Source organism: Ursus arctos, unplaced genomic scaffold, assembly GCF_023065955.2.
Source record: "Ursus arctos isolate Adak ecotype North America unplaced genomic scaffold, UrsArc2.0 scaffold_8, whole genome shotgun sequence".
Taxonomy (NCBI): domain Eukaryota; kingdom Metazoa; phylum Chordata; class Mammalia; order Carnivora; family Ursidae; genus Ursus; species Ursus arctos.
The window spans coordinates 30,397,029-30,423,295 of NW_026623100.1; the positions used below are offsets into that span (position 1 = coordinate 30,397,029).

The 26,267-nt window shown below is 47.9% G+C and overlaps 1 long non-coding RNA gene across 1 annotated transcript in view; it reads left to right on the forward strand.

Annotated features, from left to right (window-relative positions):
• Positions 1-895: 895 nt before the first annotated feature.
• LOC113244961 (uncharacterized) overlaps positions 896-26,267 on the forward strand; it is a 55,751-nt gene continuing 30,379 nt past the window's right edge. Inside the window, exon 1 of the long non-coding RNA XR_006407964.3 lies at positions 896-1,112. This is a non-coding gene — a long non-coding RNA (uncharacterized LOC113244961). The remainder of the gene's footprint in view (positions 1,113-26,267) is intronic.

Consider the following 26,267-nt stretch of genomic DNA (forward strand, 5'->3'; position numbering starts at 1 on the left):
AATAGCCCAGATGCTGGCCCCGGGCAAGTGCTGGGAAACTAGTTTGAAAAGCATAAAAGTCATAAAATAGCACCAGTGTTTTTTGTGTTTTTTTCTTAGTGTGAGCAAAAATATTCAAGCAGACAAACCCAAGCCAATCTTCTGGGACTAAGACTCTAAATATTACTTGTGAGTCACCCCAGCTTCCTTCCAAGAGAAAGACTCCCCCATGCCCTCACTCAACGCCCCCGTCTGTGACGCATTAGGGTTGTAGCTTTTCAGCTTCTCCTACCAAAACCCTAGTCCCTCATCGTGGGCACGAGGACAGCCCTATCCACAGGGAACGTGCTTCCTCATTTCAGTCCCCCTCCTGTTTAGAACCAGTACCACTCCCCCCCGACCCCCCCCCCCCCGCAAAAAACACCTCATCAGAAGAGCGGGATGCACACCAATTCCCGAAGCAGACGCTAGATGGCGCTGGACGCCACGTTATCCGGGCCGTTCTACCATTGCACCCTTTTCTGGACAAACGTTTCTGCGGTGAGGTCCTCTCCTCCCCAGAGACCTAGGGTGGTGGTAAGGGGGTGATTGCAGTTTATACTATGAGCAGAAAGCGCCACCAGGAGATCGCCCCTGGCTTTGCTTCTAACTGGGACCCCGCCCCGGAGCGGCTGCAGAAGGCAGTTCCCAGACCTGAGGCTGGAGACCTAGCAGTCGTTTGCTGAGCTATAAATAACGTTAGGAATAAGTAACCCTTTTCCACTTCTGCTCTGCCCAGAGGAGGGGGAAGGAAAGGACCTTTCTCCCTTTGGATGAGGGGGTGGTGGAGAGCCAGGTCCCTGAGGCTCCTTTGTGAGAACTGCCCAGCCTCTGCCCTTCCCGCTGGGGCAGAGCGGAGGACTTTGACCCTGGACCAAAGGCCACTTCGTTCCAGGCCCCGCCCTCAGAGTGAGAGCAGCTTCAGTGTCTCCGAGGAGCTGAGTTGTGGGTTTATTTTCTGTCGGGACATCCGGGCTGCCGTTGCCCTTAAATACCTGTTTAATTCCACTGTACCGAGAGTACACCCTCATTTATGTGGAGAGCAGACCGGGATCCTTACTGCTGCAATCCCAAAGCTCGTATGAACAATAACAGTAAGTGGCAGTTATAAAGTGATTTCGTTTTCTAAGCATTATGAGCTCTCTTTATACCTGAAGAGGCAGGTGACTTGCAGTTTGTGTTTGCAGATAAAGTGACTGACACTCCAGGGTCTCTTTGGAACAGTAGGCACTGATGTTGTCTCTTTGAAATGATGAGCGTTGCTGTTTATTGTCATTTCCACTGTTACGTTTCCTTTGATGTCCAAACACAACACTTGCTTAAATACAGCTCTTGGCTAATGGGTTTCCGTGTGGCTGATACCATCTGGGCAAAGAAGGGCTGAATGTGGAGAACCACTGGAGGGAGAGGAATGCCTGAGCAGACCCTTGACTTCTAGGCCCTGGGGGAGTTTTTCCTGTGCTGGGAGTCTGGGCTCCGCAGAGTCAGAGGGCAGGTGCCTTGGCAGGGCTGCTGAGATGACTGGGGGTCCCCATCGATCAGCCAATCAGCACATTTGTGCACTCCTACCATATGGAAAGAAATGGTGTGCCTCCATGAGGTCACAAAGACCTTTAGTCTTTGCCTCAAAGACTTTCTGGTGCAATGTCACTGGGGCAAGGATAATACACACAAATAGAAAGAAAAGGCCTAGCAAGAGTCCAGAAACCCAGTATCAGAGCCTGGGCATGCAGAGCTTCCCTTTAGGGCAATGAGGAGAGGGGCTAGGGGCACTGAGAGGAGGTGGGAGGAAGGGACCCGGTCAGTATTCAGTATTCCTGGTGGCTTTGGCTGGGCCTTATCATCTGCATAAGATAGGGCTTGCCCCTAGATCCTGTCCAGGCTGGAGACGGCTTGTTGGGGTCAAAGTGGAACCAAAGGCCCAGAGTAGACGGGTGATGGTTTGTGCCTCCTGAAGGTTTGCGTTGTGGCCCCGGAAATCACCTCAAGGCAGGCAAACCTTCCACCCTCCGGCCCTCCTCCCCACAAGGTTCTGTTCCCCGGGTCCTCAGAGATGGGGGCCGAGTTCTAGGCCCACCACCCCTACTTCTACTGAGCCACCGAGTCCTGGTAACTGGGCTTCTGACTTTCCCCCTTTCTCCCATCCCATAACCATCACCACCAGTTCAGGCCCTCCTCACACCTTCCCTGAAAGGTTTTTCTTTTCAAAATAAACAATGGCATTTTTATAGGAAATAAATGCACATGGAGGTGAAAACACGTGAATAAATCCAACAAAAGGATGTATAGTAAAAAGGTCAGTCTCCCTTCTGCTCCTGGTTCCAGCTTTCTAGATCCTCTCCCAGAGGCAGCGCTGCCCCCCCCCCCCCCCGCCCCCAGCCCCTTCTCTCTCTAACCACCCAAGCTTCTTCCACCCGCCCTTTTCTGGTTTCCAGAATTGCATTGTTTTAGAGCTCCTGATTGGCCTCAGGATTTGCAAAAATGCAAACTCGATCAGGCTTTACAGACATCTCCAGCCCCATCACCATCCAGATGCCACTCCCCAGCTCCGCTGCAGCCAGGCCCAAGCACCTGTGCTGGTGTACTGGAGCATGGTGTAATTTTTAAAATAATTTTTGATTAACTTTTTCAAGTAGGTAACATGTTGACACACACACACACAGACACAAAGATAACCATGGTTGGTTCATGTCATATATTTCCATCCAGATAATTTTTACGCATAATCAATAAAATACAACTATATCCTCCCCTTTTTTACCCAAATGATAACAGGAATTCACACTTTCTACAACTGCTTTTTTAAAACTTCAATAATAATATAGCGAGACATGAAGAACTTCTCGATTGTTTTTGTATCTCTGCAGTATTCAATTGCACGGGGCGGGGGGGGGGGGGAGGCGCGTAGTAACATTTACGTTTTGTGGGACATCCAGTCTCTGTGGGTACTACTCAGGTCTCTGCTGTAGAGCAAAAGAAGCCGTAGACAGTGTTCACACAAAAGGGCATGGCTGTGTTCCAATAAAACTTTATTCGTGAACACTGATATTCGAATTCTGTGTGATGTTTATGTGTCACAAATAATCATTCTTCTTTCAATTTTTTGAACCGTTTAAAAATGTTGGACCCGTTCGTGGCTGCAGGCCCTACAGAAGCAGACAGAGGCCACATGGGCTCATGTGTCGACCCCTGGTGTATTTAACCAGTTCTCGCTAAAGGAACGTTTAAGTCGTTTCTAATCTTTTGCTGCAATTTCTAGTCGTCAGCATATGTTACTCCGGACGCGTAGCGGATACATACACTTGTAGAGAAAGCTCTGAGATGCAGGATTGCTCTGTCAGAAGACATAGGCACTCTGATACATATTGCTAAGTTGCCTTCGAGGGGCTATCTAGCTGACACGCCCCCAGCGGTGTGTGGGACCGTCTGTGTCCTCGCAGCAAACCGTGTTTCCACACGCAGCTTTCTGCCGGCCTGGGAGGTTTAATAAAAACACAAAACAGCATCTCAGCGTTTTTACTGTGCGTTGTTCTTATCATGACGGCGGTTGGACATCTTTTCTTATATTCAAAAGCCACTGTATCTCTCTTTCTCCTGGGAGGGATCTTTTCATACCCTTTGCTCATATTTTCTTTTCTTCAGAGATTTGTTCATGTAGCTTTAAAATTTCAGGAGATTCGCCCTTTGCTGAACTGTGCGCATTCTTTCCAGGTTTTCATTTGTGTTTTTACTTTGCTTATGTAAGTTTCCTTTGTTTGGCACGCACAAGCTGTGAACATTTTTGTTTGCTTGTTTGTTTTTTTACCTCTATTAGCAAGCTTATCAATTTGTTATTTTATAGCTTGTGGTTTTTGAATCATAATTAGGAAGGATTTTCCCACTCTCAGATTGTTACAGAATTCTCCCACATTTTCTCTTGGTACTTTTGTGGTTGGTTGGTTGGTTGGTTTGCTTGTTTCCCTGTAAATGTTTAATCCATTTGGAGTTTATTCTGGTAGATCGTGTGAGGTATGGCTCCAGCTGACTTTTGTTTCCAGTGGCTGTCCAGGAATCTCGATGCCACTTATCAGCTCGTCACTGGATTTGGTAGGTGACCTTTCTCATATACTAAATACATTTAAATTCCTCTGAAGCTGTTCCACTGCTCTATCTGTTCGTGCACTAGCGTTATGAAGTTTTTAATCATCCAGGTGCTGTGAGACTCTTGACATTTGGTGATCGAGGCCGGAGTGTCCCAACGTCGGCACTACTGGCATCTGCCAGGCAGGATTCTTTCTTGGTGAGGGCTGTCTCTGTTTTGTAAGGTATTTAGCCGCACCCCTGGTCTCTACCCATTAGATGCCAATAGCAGATGTGCACACACGTATGCAGTGAAGATAAGCAAAAAAAGAAAAAGAAAGAAAAGTTTCCAGATGTTGTAAAATGTCTCGTGGGGCACAAAATCACCCCTGTTGAGAACCACTGGTCTAGCCACTCATGGTTGCTTTTTTTTTTGTCGTGGCTTTTTATTTATTCTTGCTTATTTCTTCACTGTGTGTTTGCACTATTCCCTCTACTTGGAATGTCCTCCTCTTCTTACTCACTTGCACATCAGAGTTCAGCTCAGACACTGACTCCAGGAAGCCTTCTTGGATGACTGTGCTCCATCCTGTGTCCCCCAAACCCAGGTGCTGACCCCCATCATTCTCTATGAAAACAAGCCATTTGCTTGTCTCTCACCCCGGACCAGGGTGTCAGCTCTGAGAAGAGAGGGGTTTTGTTCATGTCTTTATCTCCAGCTTCTGGCACTGAGCCTGGCGCAGGGTAGGCGTTCTCTGAGTCTCACTGGATAAAAAGATAAGTGGATATTCCTTTAACCCACCTCTTACCAAGAGCCATGAGTTCAGTTAAAGAAGACACATGTGAAAGATGGGATCTCAACTGTTAACCAGAGTAATGCCCTGGCGTTAGAAGCAGTGGGGGGTGGGGAGAGTCGTGCACGTGTAAAGTGCCTACTGTATGCCAGGCGAGGTGGTAGAGGAGGCGAACACAATCTCCTGTTAACGATCCTGCAGTGTGCTCGGAGGAATAGGGAAAGGGGAGCTGGAGAAACCCGAAGGGCCTAAGTCGTTTCTGGGAAAAAGCTGGATAAATACGGTCTTCAGCATGAGCCCAGAGGTCGGACTCCTACTCTATTCACTTAGGAGGCGCTTAAGCTCTTTAAGCCTCAGTTTCCCCACTAGTATGGGGATACTAGTAGCATCCACCTCAGAAGGCCCCTGTAAGAACGCGGTGCTTCAATTGTAGTGGTGCATAACAAACATTCAGTATCCAGTAGGCTCTTATTATTTTTAGTTTATCTGCTAAGTTTGGACTTAGCCAAAAATTTTTTCCAGCTGGTGGTTGGTTTAAAAATCTCTGAGGCTACTCTAGACCCAGGGCAGGCTGGTTTTCCGCGGTGGCTCCTTGCAAAGAGCTAGGGGATCCCTGGCAGGAGCCTCCTCCAGGAAGCAGCAGTGTTCCCTTGGGCTGGTGGTTCCTCTCTGACAGGTTCTCCCAGATCCTTCCAATCTGAGAGCCATGGGGAGAGGAGAGAAACATAAAGTGATTACTCTGGGTGTGGGCCAGGCTGTATGTGAGGGAATGATGGTGTTTGGGGAGCCTCTGATTGACTTTCTTCTGAGGCAAGGAGACCCCAGGATGACTGCAAGCCTCAGGGGCCACGAAAGAGCCAGCTGCTGGGTAAGAAGTATGCCCCCCTCCAAAAGTTAACACCCAAAGCATTTACCCAAGATCTTAGATGAAGCAAAATTATTCAGACACGCATAGGAGGAAGTAATAGCAGTGAGTAGCATCTAGAACGTGCCAGGCACTGTGCTAACTGGCTGACAGAGTTACACAAGCCCTCCGCACATCTCCCTCTCTTACAGTGAGTCTTCATCCAGTGATGGGTGGGGTACAATCGTCATACCCAGCCCCCCGCTCCCAGTATCAGTTCTCTTATTAATTCTAGCCCTGTTTATCTCCAACCCCAGAGCTGTCTCCTATCTGCCACACCGTGCTCCGGGTACGTTCAGCCGGAGGCAGGAGCACACGCTCAATGAGCCACACGTGGATGCAGGGTTTATCTCGCAGCCCCTGGGGGCTGGAGGAGGGGCTGTCCAATACGCCCGAGCAGCCGGCCTGCACCCTCAGACCTCCTGCCTACAGCCCCGTAAAGAGCATACCTGCCCCCGGTGAAACGCTCCAAGACAGAAAACAGACTTCATCCAGGGAAGAACACGTGCTCCTCTTCCGAAAGTCCTCTGATGCCCGCTCGGGAGCCATGGTGCTGAGACGTTGTTGACGGGTTTGCCCTGGTCTGAGTTACGTTTCTCGGCATGTAGCCCATGCCAGGCGGCGGGGCATGGAGGCCTTCTCCTTTCAGAGGTGCTTCTGAGAAGGGAAAATGGCGTCTCCCATTCATTTTGTTTCCACCAGCGTCTTTGTCCAGCCGTCTGTCACCCTTTCCCCCAGAATCTACAACACTTTCAAGATGTGTCTGCTCCTAGGCTTACCTGCCTGCAATATTGTGATCTATAATAAGAAATATATATTTGGTCTTTGTGGCCATCTTTACTGTGAATCTACCTGGTGAACCCATCAGATCGCATGTAAATGTCCTCGGGAAGGCCAGCCCCCGACGAGTCATTACCAGCTCTCCTGGCTCCAAGCACCGCCGCTCACGCAGCTTCGACTCCATATCTGTTTGGGTGTTTACTGATTCCTGTTTCTGCCTCTAGTCCATGAGGGCAAGTGATGTCTTTTTTTTTTCTTACAACTTATCCCCAGAGCATAATGCCCGAACATAATAGATATTCAATATATATTTGAGTGAATAGTGAATGAAGGATAGCATAATTTAGCAGGTGATGCTAATATTTACGTGCTAGTGATGTTCTAAGCATGTTGCAAATATTACAATCTTCCTAACAATCTACAGGGGTGAGTAGAATTACCCTTATGTTATCCCTGAGGAAATTCACCTATAAGCTCATAACTAGTAAGAGCCAGAATTTGAACCCAGGGACTCTAGCTCCAGAACTTCAATGTTTAACCACAGGTTATTCTGGCCTGTGTTTTCTCCCATGTTTTAGTAAATCCACAAATTTCATTCGGTGCTAGATGGTTATTATGTCATGCCCTGTACCTCTTACTTGCCATAAACTGTACTCAGCGTGACATTGGAAAATTTCTGTGACAAAACATCTTATCTGCCAGATAGGACTCTAGTAATACACATTCTAAATTTTAGCAAAAACAAATTGTACATATTAATCAAAATTCCGTGGCAAACCAATGAAGAATGGACATCATAGCGCGTGAGTTCGAGAACTGCTGGTGTGCTAGCTGAGAACAAATCCTTAACGTACTCAGTCATTCCATTCTCTTTTATGGAGCAGGAATAAAAATTTGCCCACCACCACTGCCCTGAGAATGTCTTCCTGGACTTGGCAGTATGCTTCATCTTTCTGCTTGGCAAGACTTTCCTCCTGGGGGGAAGCAAGGCCTCCTTCTATCCCTAATGCCTCAGAAGTCTTCTCTGTCCTTTGCAGTGGTCAGAATGAGGTGGGCCCCTATCTCAAAAGGAATATCTATCTATCTCAAGGCCAAGGTATTCAGATGTTTTGATTTCTTTTCAGCTGTGTTCCTGGTTCCTTGGTACTTTGCAAAAATCACCCTCACCCCCTTGCAGGAAAGTGCCAGGGACATGAACCCAGGCTTTCTTAGGTAACCTGCACTTTTTCACTTTTCTAGACGGACTTGGAAGTGGTCTACCACCCCTGCAGACGGTTTAGCACCTTTATCCTGGAGATTTGTTTGGCTCCTTTGCCAAGGTCAGTCCATGCAAACCAGTGGGCATCAGGAAGCTGGCAGTGTAGCCGGGGCTTTGGGGACTCACTTAGGTTGGCTGAGCCAGATCCCACCTGAGCTCAGGCTGCTGCCTTTCACCCCCACCTCTGAAACCCCAAGCTGACTGGCCATGTTGAATCTCTTCCCCACCCCCCTGCCCAGATCCATCCCCTGCCCTTTGAGCCCTGCTGGGCTTCCTGGTGGGTTTGGCCACTGGGATTCACTGCAGTCCGCAGAAGATCCAGGGATGGGAAGAGAGAGAGGGGTCTGGATAGTTATTCTCCTTCCTCTTCCTGATTGACTGAGGTCCTGGCTGTGGCTGGGGTCCTCTGTGGCCACAGTTCCATGAGGTTGCCCTTGTTCTGCAGGGGGGGCTCCAGTAAAACCATTTCTTCCCCTCACCTCCTTTAGGCCTCAGGGAAATGATGGCTCCCCACAGAGACTAGACCCTTTTGTGGTTCTTTTAACCTTGCCCACTGCCATCAACAATATCATCACCAAAGTCTCTTCGGTTAAACCCTTTCAGGTGTGCCATCTTCCTGATGGTACTTTGGAACTTTCTGGGTGCCTCTTCATGGCCTTCTTAATATGTGTATGGTCCTTGACGTTTCTGGAGAACCGCTGTAGCCTGGGCTGCCTCTCCCGTGTCCAGTAGCTCGTGCCATCTCCTGCATGTGGAGAATGCTTCCACTGTTCCTAGTTCAACTCCTGTGCCCGTCGGCCCCTGATCCCAGGGCTCTCAGGGGAGGGAATTGCGGTGTGGGGGAACCCTCAGATGTTAGCACCCATGATGCTCTCTTGGCCGCTCCAGATCTTTATTCTGCTCAAGCTTTCTCAAGGCCTCATCCTCCCTCCACCTCCAGCCCCATTCATTCAACAGAGCTTTATGGGAAACCTGCGGCGTGTGGACACGTGCTCATCACACTGCTCTACCATCTGCTGTCGTGTCAGCATTTCACTCCAGTGATGTTCCTTTTTGGGTTTTGTAGTGGATGCTCCTGGGCAGTGACTCATGCTTAAAATCTACATTTGCTCACTTTTAAAATCTTCAAATACCAGGGAAATACAAATTGTTTATCACTCGTAATTCCTGGGCCAGGCTTTCAAAGAAGCAAACCCAGTGGGAGGGCATCTTGCCTTTCCTGTTTTCTGACTGTGGGACACTTAGATTGTCTGGGCTCCCCAAGGAACTGGACCTTGATGACAGCCACCAGCATGGCTCTAGGTGGGGTGGTGCAAGGATTGAATGACGCCTCGTAAGGTCCTTGCTCAGACCCAGCACGGTGCTTCCCTGACAGTAGAGGGGCTGACTGCCTCAAGGCCACACTGGGGACAGCTGCCAGTGTGGATGACGGCAAAGATGTTACTTGGTGTTCAGCCTGCAGAGGTTAAAAGTATTTATTTACATGACAGTGAAATTTTGTAAATGACCTAAATATCCACCAATAGGAAATAAGTAAGTCAGAGTACATATGTCATTACAGAACACTATATTGCCATTAAAAAGAATTTAATTGATCTATGTGTACTGAAATGGAAAGATGTTGAAAACACTTGGCTAAGTAAGAAAAAACAGTTTCAGGGCAGTAAACATAGTTGAGTTCTGCAACATAAAAATATTTGAAAGATGTATATATTTTTTAAAAAGCCTAAATGTGTATGTGTGTGTGTGTGTATTACATATATGTAAATTATAGAATAGAGATGAGAAAACTCTCTAGCAAGAGTGGTCACCTCCAGAAGCAGAAGTAAGAGAAAAGAGGTGATGAAGGGGATCTTCAAATTTGGGGAGGTGGTATGCTTCTGAACGTTAGGATCTTTAAAGTAAGAACAAATTCACAGATCAGATAATTAACTCCTTCTTCCCCCCAAGAAGAGAGACAAAGAAAGAAAGAACTATTATTAACGCAGAGGAAGGCAGGGAGAGGGGAGGGGCAGTCACTGAAAGGGCTCTTTCATTTTTCCCTCTGTGGACTTCTGTATTCTTGAATTTGTGCAGTAGGAACACACTCATGCATTTCTGGGGTAGCTATTTTTTATCATGCAAAGGCTCGTTTATGTACTCAACAGCTAATATTTTTGTCTTCGCTCGATGCTGACACTGTGCTCTGCCCTCGACCGGCTATCATCCCCGCAATATTCTGTGAGTCACATATTATCATCCCATCTTATAGAAGAGAATTCTGGGGCCCAAAGACAGATTAGGTAATCCACCCGATTGCCCATCTAGCTAGCATACAACAGGGCTGGGATCCGAACAGGACTGTCCGGTGGCAAAGCCCACCTTCTCGCCTCCTGCTGCACTCCACGCTCCGGGCGTGGTGGTGGGTACCAGCGGGAATGAGGCTTCCTGCCTTCGTGCAAGTGGAACCTAGTGAAGAGGGAAAACAGGAGAGAAAGGTGAAAGAAACGAACAGACTGAGGAAAAGAAGCAGAAGCGTTTACTGGAAAGAAATGCTCAGAGAAATAGCCCGAGTAAAGTTGAGTGACACCAGAAAGACAATCAGAGGTGGTTTGGTGTGCCGGAACACCCATAAACATTTTCATTTGGTTCTGCACACCCAGACGCCTCGTGTCACACTGCAGCTCTGTCCAGATGATTCTAATAATAGCCCGATGGAATCCTGTGGTTGGAGGAGACTGAGAGAGGTCACTGAGTCTGTCTTCTGCCTGCAGAAGGGAGTAAGTGTTCTTTTTGTGGGAATAATGGAGGCAAAGAGTAACTCAAATTACTAGATCAAAGTCAGTTCCCCACCCTACCCTCGAAGTCGGCAAAGGAGTGGAACCGTGTACTGGATCCCGGGGCTCCGCCAGTCCCATGAGTCAGCATGTGGAAAATTATATTCATACTGTAGCTCTTTACAAAGGAAACAACTGTCCACCCCTCTTTTCCAGCTGGTAGACATCTGGAGGGGGGAAGGGTGTCAGCTGGGGAAATGAAAAGGAGGCACTAGAATGCCCCTTGTCCCACGTGGTGTCGGGAGAAGGAACGGGGACCGTTGGAAGGAGTTGGGTGTTAGTTGTTCATGCATCGTTGGGTCACTCTTCCTTCCTGTTACCCTGCTTCATCAGGATGTGGCTCCATCAGGACACTGGATCAGGCAGAGCGCGTTACAAATGATTAAGGGCCTTGCAAGAGATTAAGAGAATTACATTTGTAGACTCCATCTAGCCAAAGGCTGAAGGGCAACGGCTGGTGATTCTCTGAGTAGCTTTATGCATGGAAAATAGAGAATTACCAGGGCAGGTTCCAGGACTTAGGGCTCTGAATAATGAGAATAATGCAGAAACAAGTTCTGTGAGGGAAAATGGCTCCTCAGTCATGGGCATTGAGAGGACTGTTGAGTTGGGTACCATTTGAATGAAGATGCAAGTCTGACAGCAGTGATGCAGGAAGAAATCCATAGGGTGAAGGTCACCTTTGGGCCACTGTGGTTAATTGGGCCAGAACTAGGGTGAGGTACTTACCTTCAGTGCAAAATTTGAGGGGACATCAAAAAACTCAGCAATCAAGAAAAATAATATTTTAACACCGTATTTCTTAAAAATCAGAATTATGCTCTCAAAATGCCACAAAAGATCCATGATGAACAAAATATCCAAATTTTAAATTAAAAAAATCAGTGCCAGGTTGAGCCGTATTAGAGCCTGAGGCAAAAGGAAAAATGTGTGCCCCCAGCCTTAGTGGAAGCAAACTCCGTTTGGGTATTTTCCAAATATGCTTCTTTGCTTATCTCATTTTTAATTGAGGGAATTGCCATGTTTGACAATTGCTTTGGACTAAGTGACAATCTTAAATAATTTTTAATTAATTTAAGCAGAGCTAAAATGATAGTAAATTCTACTTGGGTGTAAGTCAAATATTTAAACTTAAAATAATGTCAGTTTTAATACACCCACTTTGCAATCTTTGAATATTTTTTCAACTACTTTAAGGTTCTAGAAAGAAATTAATCATTTAAAAAAAATGCATCTGGAGGCACACAGCTTTCCTTCACACTCCGTCATAGCCCCTCATGGCTGTGGTGGTAAATAAGCCCAGAATACGGTCGCCAGCGGAAAGTGGGGTATGTCTGTGTCAGACGTGGGGGGGGGCTTTTGCTGATTACTCCTCCCCTCAGTCTACAAAAGACCCTTCTACCTCTCTGGGGTCCCCCTTTGGGATTGGGGATATAGGGAATCATCTTATCTCATTTCACATCTTTCTCAAGGGCCACGAGATTATGGAAACTGGGGACGTTAGCCTATATTCAGTGCTTGTCATGCAGGAGTCCCTGGCTTTTGGGAGGCAGTCACCTTGAATCAAAGGCCAAGGGCATGTAGCACATGCCTGATAAAGATCTATGGGTGTGAATTCTGTACTCTAGGCAACTTTAAGAAACGCCATTCCGAAATTCTTGGCTAGAAGAAACTTGCTGGGAGAATGAGGTTTTTTTCTTCTTATTTAAAAAAAAAAATCCATAATATGCTCATACGGTTCAAAAATCCAAAAAGATATAAAAAGGTAAACATTAAGAAGCCTGTCCCCCACCCTTGTTCCACAATCTCCCCTTGCCCCCTATACAAACAGGCAATAACATAGTCGTTTCTTGGCAATTAAGGCTTTTTTAAAAAATAGTATTAAAGTAGGGTTTATAATTTAGACTGGGACCCACCCAACTCTTTCTGGATGAGACTCTCTAGTTGGTACAGAGGCTAAGCAGGGAGGTCATATCTTGCATGTAGTTGACACTGGCCACTTGGAGCTGTTGCTGTACTCAGGACACACCAGAGCCCGTGGCCCGCGGCCTCTCTGGCCGACTGGCTCAGCGGCTCGTGCCGGTGTTCCCGAACAGCCAAGCTGACGGGGACTAGTCTGCGGCCATCAGCATGGTTGGGGTTTTCCTCCCATGACATCTTTGGTCTAATAATAACCCCCAAAGGAAAGGGTATCAGTGTTTCTTAGAAACACATGCCAGAGTTTGTAATCTGTCCCACATTCAACCACAAGCAAACTTCTGCATACCCAGGATTACCCGCATCCTCACAATGGGAATGACATTCCAAACCACAAACACAACTCTTTGTTTTTGTGGTCACCATGTACCCTCAAGATATCAGTTGCTCCAAAGGCAACTGATTTCCTTTGCTCTCTCGGGGATGGTTGAGAAGCCCCCTTATGAGCAAGGGTCCCACAGGGTTCAGAGCTGGACTGTAAGCAGAAGCTGGGCCAGGAGAGATCTCAGTACAAACCAGGAGAAATGCTGACTAAACCGCCATGCCACATTAACTTTATAATGTGTCAAAGGCGTCTTCTCCTCACGCCTCTCTTGGCCACATCCCTACTCATCACCCTTCTCTATAAAGTTGTTTCCCACTGAGTCACCCTCTAGGGCTTGCTGGCAGGCTCCCCACTCCTCTTGGTATTCAGCCGACGGGCCCCTCCCAGACTTCTCCACTCATTCTCACCCTTCACAAGGCCCTGGAAACTTCATTGAAAACTTGAGTGGTGCGTGATCTCCCAGGTGCTGCAGGATGTCCTGAGCAAGGTGGTCAAGGAAAGCAGACTGGACCCCATGGCTTCCTCTGGGCCCTCTGCCTCACTTGGATCTGGGAGGGCATGGAGACCACGGAGTCCAGAAAAACCAAATTGGGCTTGTGGTTCCCCCCTAGGGCAACATGTCAATGCTTACCTAACCCAGAGCAGACACATTATTTTTTGTTGTTCTGTTCAACTAGCGTTAATTAATGTGTTCTGGAAAGTGGTAATTGCTGTTGGGGCAAATTTAAGAGTAAGAATCCTCTGGTGAGGAGGAGGGGCAAAGAGTGGTAGCCAGTGTTCAGAGAACAGGAAATGTCTAGAGAGTTCTGGAAAGAGAGCCTGTGAACTTATAACAAAGATCAACTGCTTAAATGCCGAAGGAAATTACAGGAAGGACGGGGAAGCTACAGGTTGGATTCTGAAGGGAGCGCTACTCATGACGCAAGATCGCAAGCACTTTCCCTGTTTCCTCAAACCCGTGGAAGCCTCTCCGTTCCTTCGTTTGTGCAATGCATATTCACACCAACTTCACGGGGGGCATTCAAGAATCAACTAGAAACGATGTCTTTCTCTGCATATTTTTCTGTTTCCTTGGATATCTCTTCCTTGCTTTTTGAGGAGAAATACAAGGTTTAAAAAACCCAAATAACTTTTTCTCTGGAAGATGAATTTCACCAGCAGTAGTGCACTTCCAGCGATCCGTGCTATGTCCAAGGAATACAACACCCGTCACGCTCACTCCCGACGGTGACTGGTTGCTCTTCTGTTAGTGAGTGTGGGTAAAGACTAGGTCATTATTTCACAAAGCTGGACAAAAACAGAGTAGAGTGTGTCGCACTGGCTTCCTGGACTACTTGACTGTAACACTCGCTGTATTTTTTTTTTTTTTTTTTTAGCTCTACATTTTTGAGGCCACGCTGATGGAATGTTCCTTTGTACTTTCGCTGCTGTCTGGAAATAATTGCTTTCATCTTATGGATTAAAGAGAGCTCAGATTTCTATATTTTAATAAGTGCGACCTAGATAGTGGTAAACAGCCCACACCAAACCCATGCCCTTTTGATACAATAAAGTGCATCTAAATAAGCCTTTTGAAATTCTGATTAGCTCAGGCAGGCTTCATTCCACTGCCAGGAATCTTGCGGTTAAAGGAGACTTCTCCCACGCCCACCTATAAACACAAACCACCTGGAGGGAAAGAAGCAAGAAGTATTTTCTCTCACCGCTAAATTGAATAAACTTTAACTCCTTTCCTTCACACGTGAAATGCTAGATATCTCTCATCTTGACAAATGCCAGTTCCTGTCTCCTGTGGGATGACCCTCTCCCATCTTCCCAAGGACTTCAGTCCTTGGTTGGCATAGCCTCTCTTTCTCCTTTCTGCTGCCTTGATGCCTCCCCTTCTCTTTGAATCATTCCCTTCTGCATAAAAAATAAACATGAAAAACTCCCCTTCTCTCATATCCCCCAGCTACAGCCCCACCTCTCCTTTCTCCCTCCCACCCAAATTTCTAGAATGAATTCTCTACCCACTGTTGAGGTCCCTGGCTTCCTGGCACCACTGAAATGGCCCTTGTCAAGACCCCCAGTGACTGCCATGTTTTTGTCGTAATCCTTTCGACCTCACCACTTCCTCCTTCTGGGCCCTAACTTGGTTTCTGGGTCAGCCTCTCTCCTGGTTTTCTTCTTCCTTCCCCGCCCACATCTGCTTAGTCTGCTCCACCCACATTTAAACACTGGAGCAGCTCAAGGGTTTGGTCTCAGGTTCTGTTTTCTTCTGTCTACACCCTCTCCCTGGCTCATCTCATCAGTGCCCAGGGATTGAAATGCCCTCTTTCTGCTGTTGACTCCCAAATTTCCCTTGCCAACTCAGACCTCTCCAGCCCACGACTGTCCCACAGAACTACCTGCCTTATTTAATGCCGTGCTCCTTATTTCATGTCTCATGGATGTCCCAAGCCTGACCAATCCCAAACGAGGGATAATATGCATGCTGAGCATTTGAGAATTAAAGGAATTTGTCCTTGTCTTCATCCTGGGTGGTGATGCCTGCTCATGAAATCTGTGTGTGTAGCAAGTGTGGTTTAGGTGTGTGTGGGAGTGTGTGTGGCCCCTAGAGTTCTACTCCACTCACCAGGTGTACAGTGTCCTGATTAGCAGCTAAGTGTCATTTTTTCTGGACTTATCTCTAGTGGACTGTCTTTTCTATCAGTTCTACGATATTTTGAATCACGACCGCAGCAGCAACAAAAGCCCACATCCCATACATTTCCTGGAATGTTGGGAAATGTTCTATAAAGCGTGATGGTTGCCTTGCTGGGACCACAGGGCTAGGTCATACCCTCCGAGGTGGTGAGAGGGTTTACCGTGAAAGAAAGAGACATTCTCAGAGCCATCAATCCCAGAAGAGCTGGTTCAGGGCCTTAGATGTAAGTGAGGAAAACCATAATTCCTCTCTGTGGTCAAGGCCTAGAGACAGTGAGGATCATAGCAGTGGGCAGGTCCCTGAGTTACATGAACATAAAATAACATTTGAAATGTTTTTGTTTAAATCAACTTACTCACGAGTCTGTCTCCCATCCTGGCTGTTCCCCTAAGCTCCTACCTCGTCAACCATGAAGCTTCTCATCCAGGAGGGGCTTCCCTGGGGCAAGAACACAGGAGGGGCTGGGAAGCTCTGGCCAATCACTCATCCTGCTATACTTTGGAATTACTTGGGGGGGGGGGGAGGCTTTACAAAATGCTAATGGTTGAGACTTCCTGGAGATTCTAATTTATTTGTTCTGGGTGTGGCCTGGTCCTTGATAGTTTTCAAAGCTTCCCAGGTAATTCTAAGGCAAACCAAGGTTAAGAGCTCCACTCTGGGCCATGCTAGCACCAGCTTTAAAAAATTTTTCACGACGGCTGATTTCCAGCAGTAGGATTTCGGCTCCAGAGAGCCTCAGGCTTGTATCTATCAAATGGCCCTTCCTGTAATGATCTCTTTCCCCAGTAAACTTAGAGGACTGGGGCTGTGTCATTGCATCTGTTTCTCTACGTCCAGTACACAGTGGAGCTCAATAAATGTTTGCTCAATGCCTGGATGAACGTCCTGGAAGTGAAGAGGTGGTTGCCTCTAGTCCCCATGCCCTGGGTCATGGCAACTTTCTGAGACTGCATCATCAGTGCACGCTGCGTGTGCACTTGGTATCACAATGCGTTCCAAGCTGAGTCTCCCAGGTTCCCACGAGTCGCTCTCTGTGGAACTGCTCTCCACGCTTTCATTGTTCTACCGCTGCCCCCTCAGGGCGGGGACACTCACCACAATAGGTTCGTTCCCTATTTGCTATGGTTGGAGACGTCACCTGGGAATGTTTCATCCAGCCTCTCCAGGCCTGCTCTCCCACTGGCCTAGGAGTGTGGTACCCTAAGTGCTGGAAAGTCTGGAACCTAATGGGTGGTCCTGAGAAAGCTCCTGAGGGTCTTGGGAGCCAGTGTTCCATGAGGGATGATTTCTCTTGGGGATGTGTCACTCATTTCACATTGTCGCCTGTCAATCTCTGAGTCTCAGGATGACATCATTTAGCTTGGGCCTCGGGTGTGTTGGATGCAGAGCCAGCGTTGTTTGTGCTCTGCCCTTGTGCAGCTCTGCTTCTCGGGACTGAATCCTTCAGGATGGGGGATCTTAACGCAGGGCCGATAGATGGGTCTTGGAGAGGAGGATCCATGACTTTCTAAAATTGTATGTACACTATTGCATCACTACGATTTAAGCAAGTCTCCCTAAAGGAAGAGCCCCTTAGTTTTCTTCAGATTCAAATTTGTCCAAGAAATGGCAAAAGTTCTGGCCCATCAACCTCCCACTGTTTTCCCCACAGTTTTACCTTCCTGCTGATCCTAGAAGGCCTTGAGAGGGTGAGTTCTACCATTCTGGCACAAAGATCTGGAATGAGGTTGTCTAGGTTAGACTAGCTTCTATGCACAGAGAAAGAGACTATGGGTCATTGGGTTTTCTGAGAAGTTGAAGGGTAGAGGAATGCATGAGAAGGGATCCTTCATCCTCCATCGTGGATACTGATGGTGTGTGTGAGAGAGAGAGAGAGAGAGAGAGAGAAAGGGAGAGAGAGGGAGGGAGAGACTGCCTCACACTGAGCATGAGTGTAACAATCTGACAGGCAGCTGTGTCTCATTTTTCCTGTGCCAACCCCTGTTGGCAGGTCCTAGGTTTCCTGGGCTCTGTAATGCTGATTCAAAATGGCTGGAATCTCCTCAGGGAGACCAACCTCGTGCCACCAACATTCCCACCCCCTGCCTACCTCGAACTCCTCACTTAAGCCCCAATATCATCCCTTTCTCCAGAGTGGGTTTTGTTTATTTCCAACAAGATGCATGCCCTACCCATCCCTCCCTGGGCAGGGGCCGTGGAGGAAAGGAAGCATTGTTTTCCCGCCCAGGAGAGGCAGCAGCTGGTGGACGAGCCCCTCCAGCGCAGGCTCAGCCTCATTTCCCTTGGCTGCGGAAAAAGGGACAAGCAAGGATTGAAACTGGGAAGCCAGTGCAGGGACTGCTAAGGCTCTAAGACCGACTCAGAGAGAAGCTGGGGTGACCACACCCAGGACTGAGTAACACCCAAGTCCGCTTGGGCTGGCCTGGAAACGCAGATTCAGACCTGCTCTCTGCTCTCTGACAAGCTGGGGCCTCGGGCCCACCGCTGTGCTGGGGCGAACAGCATGTGCGGGGCCTTCCGTCACTGCCCTCCGCACTCTCCCCAGTGGGCTGATTTCCAGCCTTCATTTCTGCTACCTTTTCCCACAGAGTGTTGTCCATGTTTCTTCCCGGAGAGCTGGTGGGGGGCCCTCCTTTACCAGGCTCTGGGTGCTGGGGTCGTGACGAGGTGGGATAGTGTCGGGGGCACTTTTCCTGGCAGATGCCCTGCCCTGAACTGGGGAAGTGGCTTCGTGCGAGGAGCATGGATATCCCTGGCTTTGCTGTGAAACTGATTGGGGGTGTGAAGGCTGAATGCTTTTTCTTCTTGTCCAGAATTTTCTAGATGTAAACCCCACACGTATATGAATACCTACTTCAGTACGTAAGGTACGGCAGCTGGTGCCTGTCCTGGACCGCGCTAGTGTGGAGCTGTGTCTGCATGACAGTCCGAGTATGGAAGTCTCCAGCCATTGCTTCTCCGTTACTGTTGAGGGGTCTGTACCTCTTCCCCCACTAGAGCCTTTCGTGTCATGTATTTTGGAGCCCTCTTGTTAAGTGTGAAATGTTCATAATTATCTCCTTGAAGAGTGGCCACTTTCATTACTATAAATTTTCCTTCTTTGTGTAAAAAATGTCATAAACTTTATCTTAGATTTAAAAAAAAAAAGGAAGAATGACGATCATTTCAGAACAACAGCTGGCATTTATTGGGCATGGATGATGCCAGGTACTTTGCTAAGCACTTCACACGGATGACCCATTTTAATCCTCATGGCTCAGCTGAAGCTACCATTACAAATTTTACAGAGGCGAGCAAAGCTCAGAGGAGTTAAATAACTTGCCCCAGGTCACAAAGTAGGTAAAGGTTTAAGCTGAGCATCAAATCCATCCCCAAAGCCTGTGCTCATAACCACTGCCATGAGCCCCCCACAAGGATGGCTAGGCAATCGGAGTAGTTCAGAGTCCGAAGCCTGTGCTCATAACCACTGCCATGAGCCCCCCACAAGGATGGCTAGGCAATCGGAGTAGTTCAGAGTCCGAAGCCTGTGCTCATAGCCACTGCCATGAGCTCCCCTACAAGGATGGCTAGGCAATCGGAGTAGTTCAGAGAGTGATGACATAGGAATTCAACTATAGATGATATCGAAATTGAGAAGAATGAAAAAATCAGGTAATAAGAAGAAGGGGGAGTGGAGTGGGAAGAAGAAATAGAATTATGGAAGAGAAAGTCTTGAACTCTGCCATGAAAATCCATTGGTTCCACAAAAAAGAATATTGAGAGGACTTACTAGGGGTGCCTGTAGTGATCTCAGAAACTGTACCCAATCTCTCCACTCTGATAGGCCATCCCTGCCCACCGCGGGTGAGCCTTTGTCTTCCACTCCAAGCCCCAGCCCACGTCCGCTGCTTCCGGCTGGGTGCTAGTCACCCCTTCACCTCCACACACTCTGGTGATGCTCCACCCAGATCCTCTCAGATGCCTGCTCCTGGCTGTGGGCGCTTTGCTTTGAACAGCCCGCACCTGCGGCTTCCTCAGAGGCCTGGTCTGCGCTAATGGAGCCACCTTTCCCTCCAGGAGCAGGAACCGCCTGGGAATGTATTAACCCCCAAGGTCACCTGTAGCCAAGGACTGAGGGCAGATGAAAGCTTAGCAGACTTGCCTCAAGCTGTACAAAGGCTAAGGTGTAATTTCTACTCTGGAGCTCCTCAGGAGCCAGGCTGGTGCTGGACTTCACTGGAGGTCACATCCTTGCTTGGCTCCATCCCTGCCTTGTCTACTTCCCCGCTCCCTTGTGATTGCTCCTGGGAGCACTGCCTTTATAACTGTGTGTGCACACACCTCATCTCAGGCTCTGCTCGTGGGAGCCAGACTGAAGACAGTGTGGTGGTGACATCCCACCAACATCTCTGGGAAGACCGAGTTGACTTGAGCTGACTGGATACCACAGGAAGCCTGAGGCTCTGGGGACATTTGTGGGTCAAAGAGTCCCTAAAGGAAGTGGGGAGGATTCTGAAGGGCAGGGAAGGGATGTGGACCAACGTCACCCCCCCACAGAATTGTCAGTTGCATATGGTGACTTCTGGGTTGGCAGTGGACCTTGCTTTCAGAGATGGAACTCTGGCTTTCTGCTTTGCTCATTTCCAAATCACAAGCATGTGAGGGGCTAGTGTTATCAGGAACAGAGGAGAAATCAAGTGGCTTCTGAAGGATAAATGAAGGGTGAGGGAGAACATTCTGGAGCGGGGGGAAGAACAAGATGAGCAATGAGGAGAGAGTCCTCTTGGGACTTCCATCCTTCAGTGGATCCAGAAATGGGGCCACAGTCCTGTAGCCCTTCACTGAGGGTCAGACCCCTTTGTTCTACCTGCAGAACCCTCACCCTATGGCTGGCACAGCCAGTGAATATGAGCTTTTCCTTCCTTCAGTAACTCCTACAAACCACAGCACACTAAGGAGAGAGTAGGTGGCGATTCCCACAGGGATTACCTCACCTGAGGAGCCAAGTTCCCAAGTTTCAAGTAAGCATGCTCTAATGAGAAGACACACAGTGCACAGGACTCCCTCTGAGGAGATTCCACATCACCTCCTACACACACACACACACACACACACACACACACACCCTCCTATATTCTTTCATCCATGGGTTGCCCTCAGTCAGGGCCTGCTGGGTCAAGAAAGTGACCAGGCTTTGGGGCCTATTGTAAAGCCAGACTCCAGGGCTCATGATTTTTCCTGCTTGAGTAAGCCCTAGCTGCCTGGCATCCTGGCAAAGATAACTGCCAGCTCAGGTCATAGGAAAAGTGGTGGGGTTGAGAGAAAGAAAGTGAAGCACCCCAGGGCCTTAGGACCTGCCTGACAGAAATACGCCACTCCCCTGCTCAAGAGTCATCTCAACTCTCTCCCTCCACACCTGCTCAGAGAGTGTGACCTGCTGCCTGAGGAATGCAGGTGCCTCCCTCCACAGCTTGGCCACAGGGGAACAGCTGTTCCACCTCTGGGGAAAAGGAGTCTCTCCCTTGGCCCCAAAGGGATGCCCTCTCCTGCCTTCTTCCCCGTTCCTAAAGTTGTGGCAATTCTTCCTCCCTGGGTGATGCCAGGTGTGGTCTTCACTGGAGTTCATCCTCCACTCAAGGGTGTTTATCCATCATGAACTAGGAATGTGCTTCCTCCTCTTACATGGGAAGGTCCTGAGGTGGTGCACAATTCCTCCTCCCTCGTCAGAACCTACCCTGATACTTCTCCCCATGGCCTACTCAGGCTTCAAAGTAGGTTGAGAAAATCTTCATCAGGAAAGGTAGAGTTCCCAGGGTATATTTCCCTCCACCCAGAAAAGGCAGCAAATTCACATTCTGTCCGTAATAACTCAAATCAACCCTCAGGGACGCTGTGGACCGTTGTGTAGATTACAGACTGCACACATATGCCCTGTTGAGGGGATGAGTGGAGGCTGAAATTCAACTAGAGCTCTATTTGCTAAGCTGTGTATGCCGGTGTGGGATGCATTCTTTTTTTATTGCACAAAAGCACCCCTTATACACTTTCATAATTCATACAAAGACTCTCTATAATCCAGCCTCTGACCTGGTAACCTTGTTTCCCTTACCTTCTTCTGCATGGAAACGTTCTCATCTTCGCAGTCCCAAAGAGTAGTCTTTCCCTTTTCCTCTCTTCCTCTTCTGTCTGGGATGTCCTAATAGAAACAAAACACCTACAGTTTACCATTGCCATTGAGAAAGTGACACCCATGTGCCTTCTCGAATTCTCCATCTGTAACGAGCAGCAGTCCCGGTCAGTCTGGACGAAACTGTCAATGCTGCTTCACTCATCCACTCAGCCTGGTCTTCCTTCTTTTCCTCCCACAGTGTCCAGCAAGATCATTTCTTATGAGGCTTTCTCTTGAGGAGGTGAACGAGGCCAAACCTGAAAGATCCCTTTGCCCCTCCTGCAGCCTTAAGAAGTGGCAGGTGGAGCTCATGAACAGGCCTGGCTCCAGCCCCCCTTGCTCTTCAAAGGGATATTTATTTTCCGTTGTTGGATCCTTTGTTGGATCCTCCTTGCTGGGCTGTGAGCTAACTAAGCACCCAGCTGGAGGCAGTGCCCAGCCCCGAGAGCAGCTTAAGCAAAGATCATGGAAAGCACCTGCTGGGGTAAATGGCCCTCGCCAGCTTCAGTCTGTCTGATACATCCCACATGGATGCTCCCCGTTCCTTTCCTTCCCAACAGTCTCTTTGCAAATTTTCTGTTTTCAGAAATTTTCTGTTTCCAGCTGTTTGCAGGAGGCACAAAGTAAGAGTTTATTCTTGTGTTGTTGGAGCCCCTCAAGTTTAACTCTGAAGCCCCCAACAGGGCAGACCTCCCTGGCGCCCCTCTCAGGGATGGGACTGGGGAGTCGGAGAGAGGATTTGGAATTGATCTGATCCTATGGGGGGCACACCCTGCAACCCAGCCAAGGCTTCACCAATGGCCTAGGAGGGCCCAGGCCTGTCCACTCACAGTGTGACTGAAAACATGTGTCCTGGGTTGAGGTTCTGTCCAGCTTACAGCCAGGCCTTGGCCTTTTCCTGTGTCATGTTCTGGGGTCTAAGCACAGCTTAGAGGGATGGAAAGAGAGGCTCAGACCCAGGACTTGCTTTGTAAACACCATTCTCTTCTAAGAGGATTAGCACTCCTTGGAAAAATAGCCAGTTCTAGGGCTGGAGTGGAGAAAGTTCATGAGTCTGGAATATCTTGTGCCAGGGAGCAAGAAAGGACTCACAGAATAATGGGAACACGTCAAAAAGACACAGAAACCAGCTTTAGGAAACTCCCACTGGACATGTCTGGAATAATTTGAGCACCATAATAATGATGGTAATGTATTATAATCTGTTCAATAAGATTGGAATCTTTGAGTCCATAGTGATATAAATAAATGAATGAATAAATTGTTGAAAAACAGGGTGTTCACACAATCTGAAAGTACTCCCTGTGAAATACTTATTCATTACAAGGGGGAAAATAATAGTTTAGTGCGGAGAAACTGGCAGACCTCACTTTAGTCAAGTGAACATCACCAGTTAAGGGGACAACTTGAAATTGTGTCCCACCTGATAAAATGCAATGCCAAGAGCACAGCATCATTGCTTTGACGTAACTACTCAAGAGGCAGAACATGAATCTATTTGTGTGGAAACACGAGGCAGAATTACATTTAACAAAGGAAACGGTCTGTGATCTTCGAGTGTCAAAGACATGAAAATCAAGGAAAGTTATAAGAATTATCCAAGAATGAAGGAGACTTAAGAGACTTGACCACTAAGTGCAAAGTGTGGTCATGACCCGAATCCTTTTGCTGCAAAGAATGGATCTGGGACAAGCAGCAAAACTCAAATATTGTGTAATAACTAGATGGTAATATTATATCAATCTTCGTTTACTAATTTCAACAGTCGTGGTTATGTAAAAAAATATCCTCGTTTTTAGGAAATACACGATAAAGTATTCAGGGGTGCTGGAGTATCATGTTGTACATAGACTCGCAATTGTTTCAGGGTAAAATACTGTTTTTGCAACTATTCTGTAAATTTGAGATTGTTTCCGAAACTAAGAAAAAATTTGAATTAATTACGTGAAACCCCACAGCTATGATGAACTGCAGGATGGAGAAACTGATTTTCTCAGAAGTTGAGGTATAAAGCATTTGGGGATTTTATTTGGACACAAACCCAATATGTACAAAACTGGCAATGATAATATGTAGCTTGAAACGTTGCTAGAATTAAGAATAATTCCACTTGGGGCGCCTGGGTGGCTCAGTTGTTAAGTCTGCCTTCGGCTCAGGGCGTGATCCCAGGGTCCTGGGATCGAGCCCCGCATCGAGCTCCCTTCTCCACTGAGAGCCTGCTTCTTCCTCTCCCACTCCCCCTGCCTGTGTTCCCTTTCTCGCTGGCTGTCTCTCTCTGTCAAATAAATAAATAAAATCTTTAAAAAAAAAAGAAAAAAGAATAATTCCACTTGGCTGTGAAGGCAGGACTTTATCTGTTTTATTCACTACTATATTCTTAGTACAGTTTCTGACATTTATACATACTTGTTAAATAAATGAACAATATGTGGCAAATAATCATACCTCAATAAATGGTAGTTTCAAATATTATTATTACTAGGGAGAAGGCAAGTCGGCCATATGAGGCTGCCAGAATGTTGGTCTTCCAGGTGGTACAAGGTAGACAGTAGCTCACACCCAGCATGATGGTAGCCCAATCTGGAACATCATGCTTGGTTTTGAAGGCAACATTTAAGGAGTATCAGATATCATTGTTTTCAGTTGTAAATAACATAAAGGTTGGTTTACAATGTCCTAAACAAATGAGGATTTAATCTTCTCATGAAGCTGAAAGTCTGGAAGCAGGCAGTTGGTGGCACCAATTCTTCACCTCAACAACTTCATTCCTAGAGCCTCTAAGATGTTTTTTGACCTCTCCCTCATGGTCATAAGATGGCCCACCTAGCTCCAGGCACCACACCCACTTTCAGGGGAGCAAGAAAGAATAAAGAGACAGCGCCAGGAGTGTCTATCATTTCAGTTAGGAAAACAAAAGCTTTGGGGCACCAGGGTGGCTCAGTCGGTTAAGAGTCTGACTCTTGGTTCTGGCTCAGGTCAGAATGGTGGGATCGAGCCCCGCAACAGGCTCCGCACTCAATGCAGTGTCCGCTTGAGATTCTCTTTCCCTCCCCCTCTGCGCCCCTGCTTGTGCTCCCCCTGCCCTCTCAAATAAATCAATAAATCTCAAAAAAAAAAAAAAAAAAAAGGAACGGTGGAAGGTGTTGAACATGTTTGGATTAAAGCAGAAACAAATTAGAAGAACGTGATGGTCACCTTATAGAATCGTCACAGGGAAGACCTTTACTTCCTCTGCGCTGCTCTAGAGAACAAGAGTAAGAAACCAGGCGGGAGATGTTAAGAGGTGCCCCACGCCCTGGGCTGGCCCTGCCTACGCCTGGAGCTGGCCCTACAAGGCATGGCTGTTTTGCAGGGAAACGAGGGCCCCTGGTCTGGGAGTGGCTTGGCCATCGCCATCGAGGACATCCTCCATCTCACAGGAGATTGAAATGACGACCGTCCGGGGCCTCTGGCAATGCAAAGATTCCCTGGTTTTCCCGTGACCCAGTGAGAAGCAGCCTACAAAAAAAGGGAGCTGATTTCTCGCGTCTTCAGTAGCTTCTCGGTGAAAGAGAGCAGCTTGCTTCTGAAGAAGTGAAAGCTCTTGCTTGTGTCTGGAGTCACATCCTCCTGGGGCTCTTCTCTCCTGCTTAGCGCTTCAGGCGCCGTTATCCACTCGGCCCCTTGAACTAGGTGTGCAGTTGAAGAAGGAACACTTCTTCCTAGCCAATGAGTGCAGCGAGAGCTCAGACTGGGCACAGGGTAGAGCAGAAAGAGTGACGTTTGGACACCAGGGCTCAAGTTTTCCTTGGGGATGAAGATAATCCCTGATCTGTTTGATTCACACCGTCGTTGGGCCGGGTGTGGTTAAAACACTTTGGTAGACCCTCAAAGGCTGAACTACTGAGAGTCATTATTACGATAATCTAATCATTCTGCCTTCCGTCCTGTCCTGTCACGGAGAGAATATTGAACCCACGGGAGCTCTCTATTACTAGAAGTCTATCTCCCCCAAACATAATTGTTTTCTCCTCATTGGTCCTTCATCAGCAGTTGTCTGAAAGTTTCGTAAGCTCGGCCTTGCACGCTCTCCGTGATTTTCCTGACTCCGTCTCAGGAGGCTGCAGCAAAAATGACGGGTCTGGGCTTGTTCTCCTCAGCCCTTCTCGCTACACCCCTGATCCTGCCACCCAGTCCTTGCTTCAGAACTTGGCCCAGAGGGCCCCGGCAAATATAAAATACCTTCAGGGAAAAGCGTGCTTTTCGGGATCCAAAGAGGGAAACATCAGCTGCTGGGAAGTCATTGAAGGTGCTGCTGCTAAAGAGAAGACAGACCAGGGCGCTGATGTTAATCGCACGTCTAGCATTCTCTACCAGGCACTGCGTTAGGCGCTCTAGGCTTAACACATTTCATTCTCCAACCACTTTGTACAAAATAAAGAGGAGTGTCCGTAAAGCCCATAAAGGGAAATTAAAGCCTTAGCGAAGCAGCTTGCCTGAGTTGACGTACCTTACAAGATGGT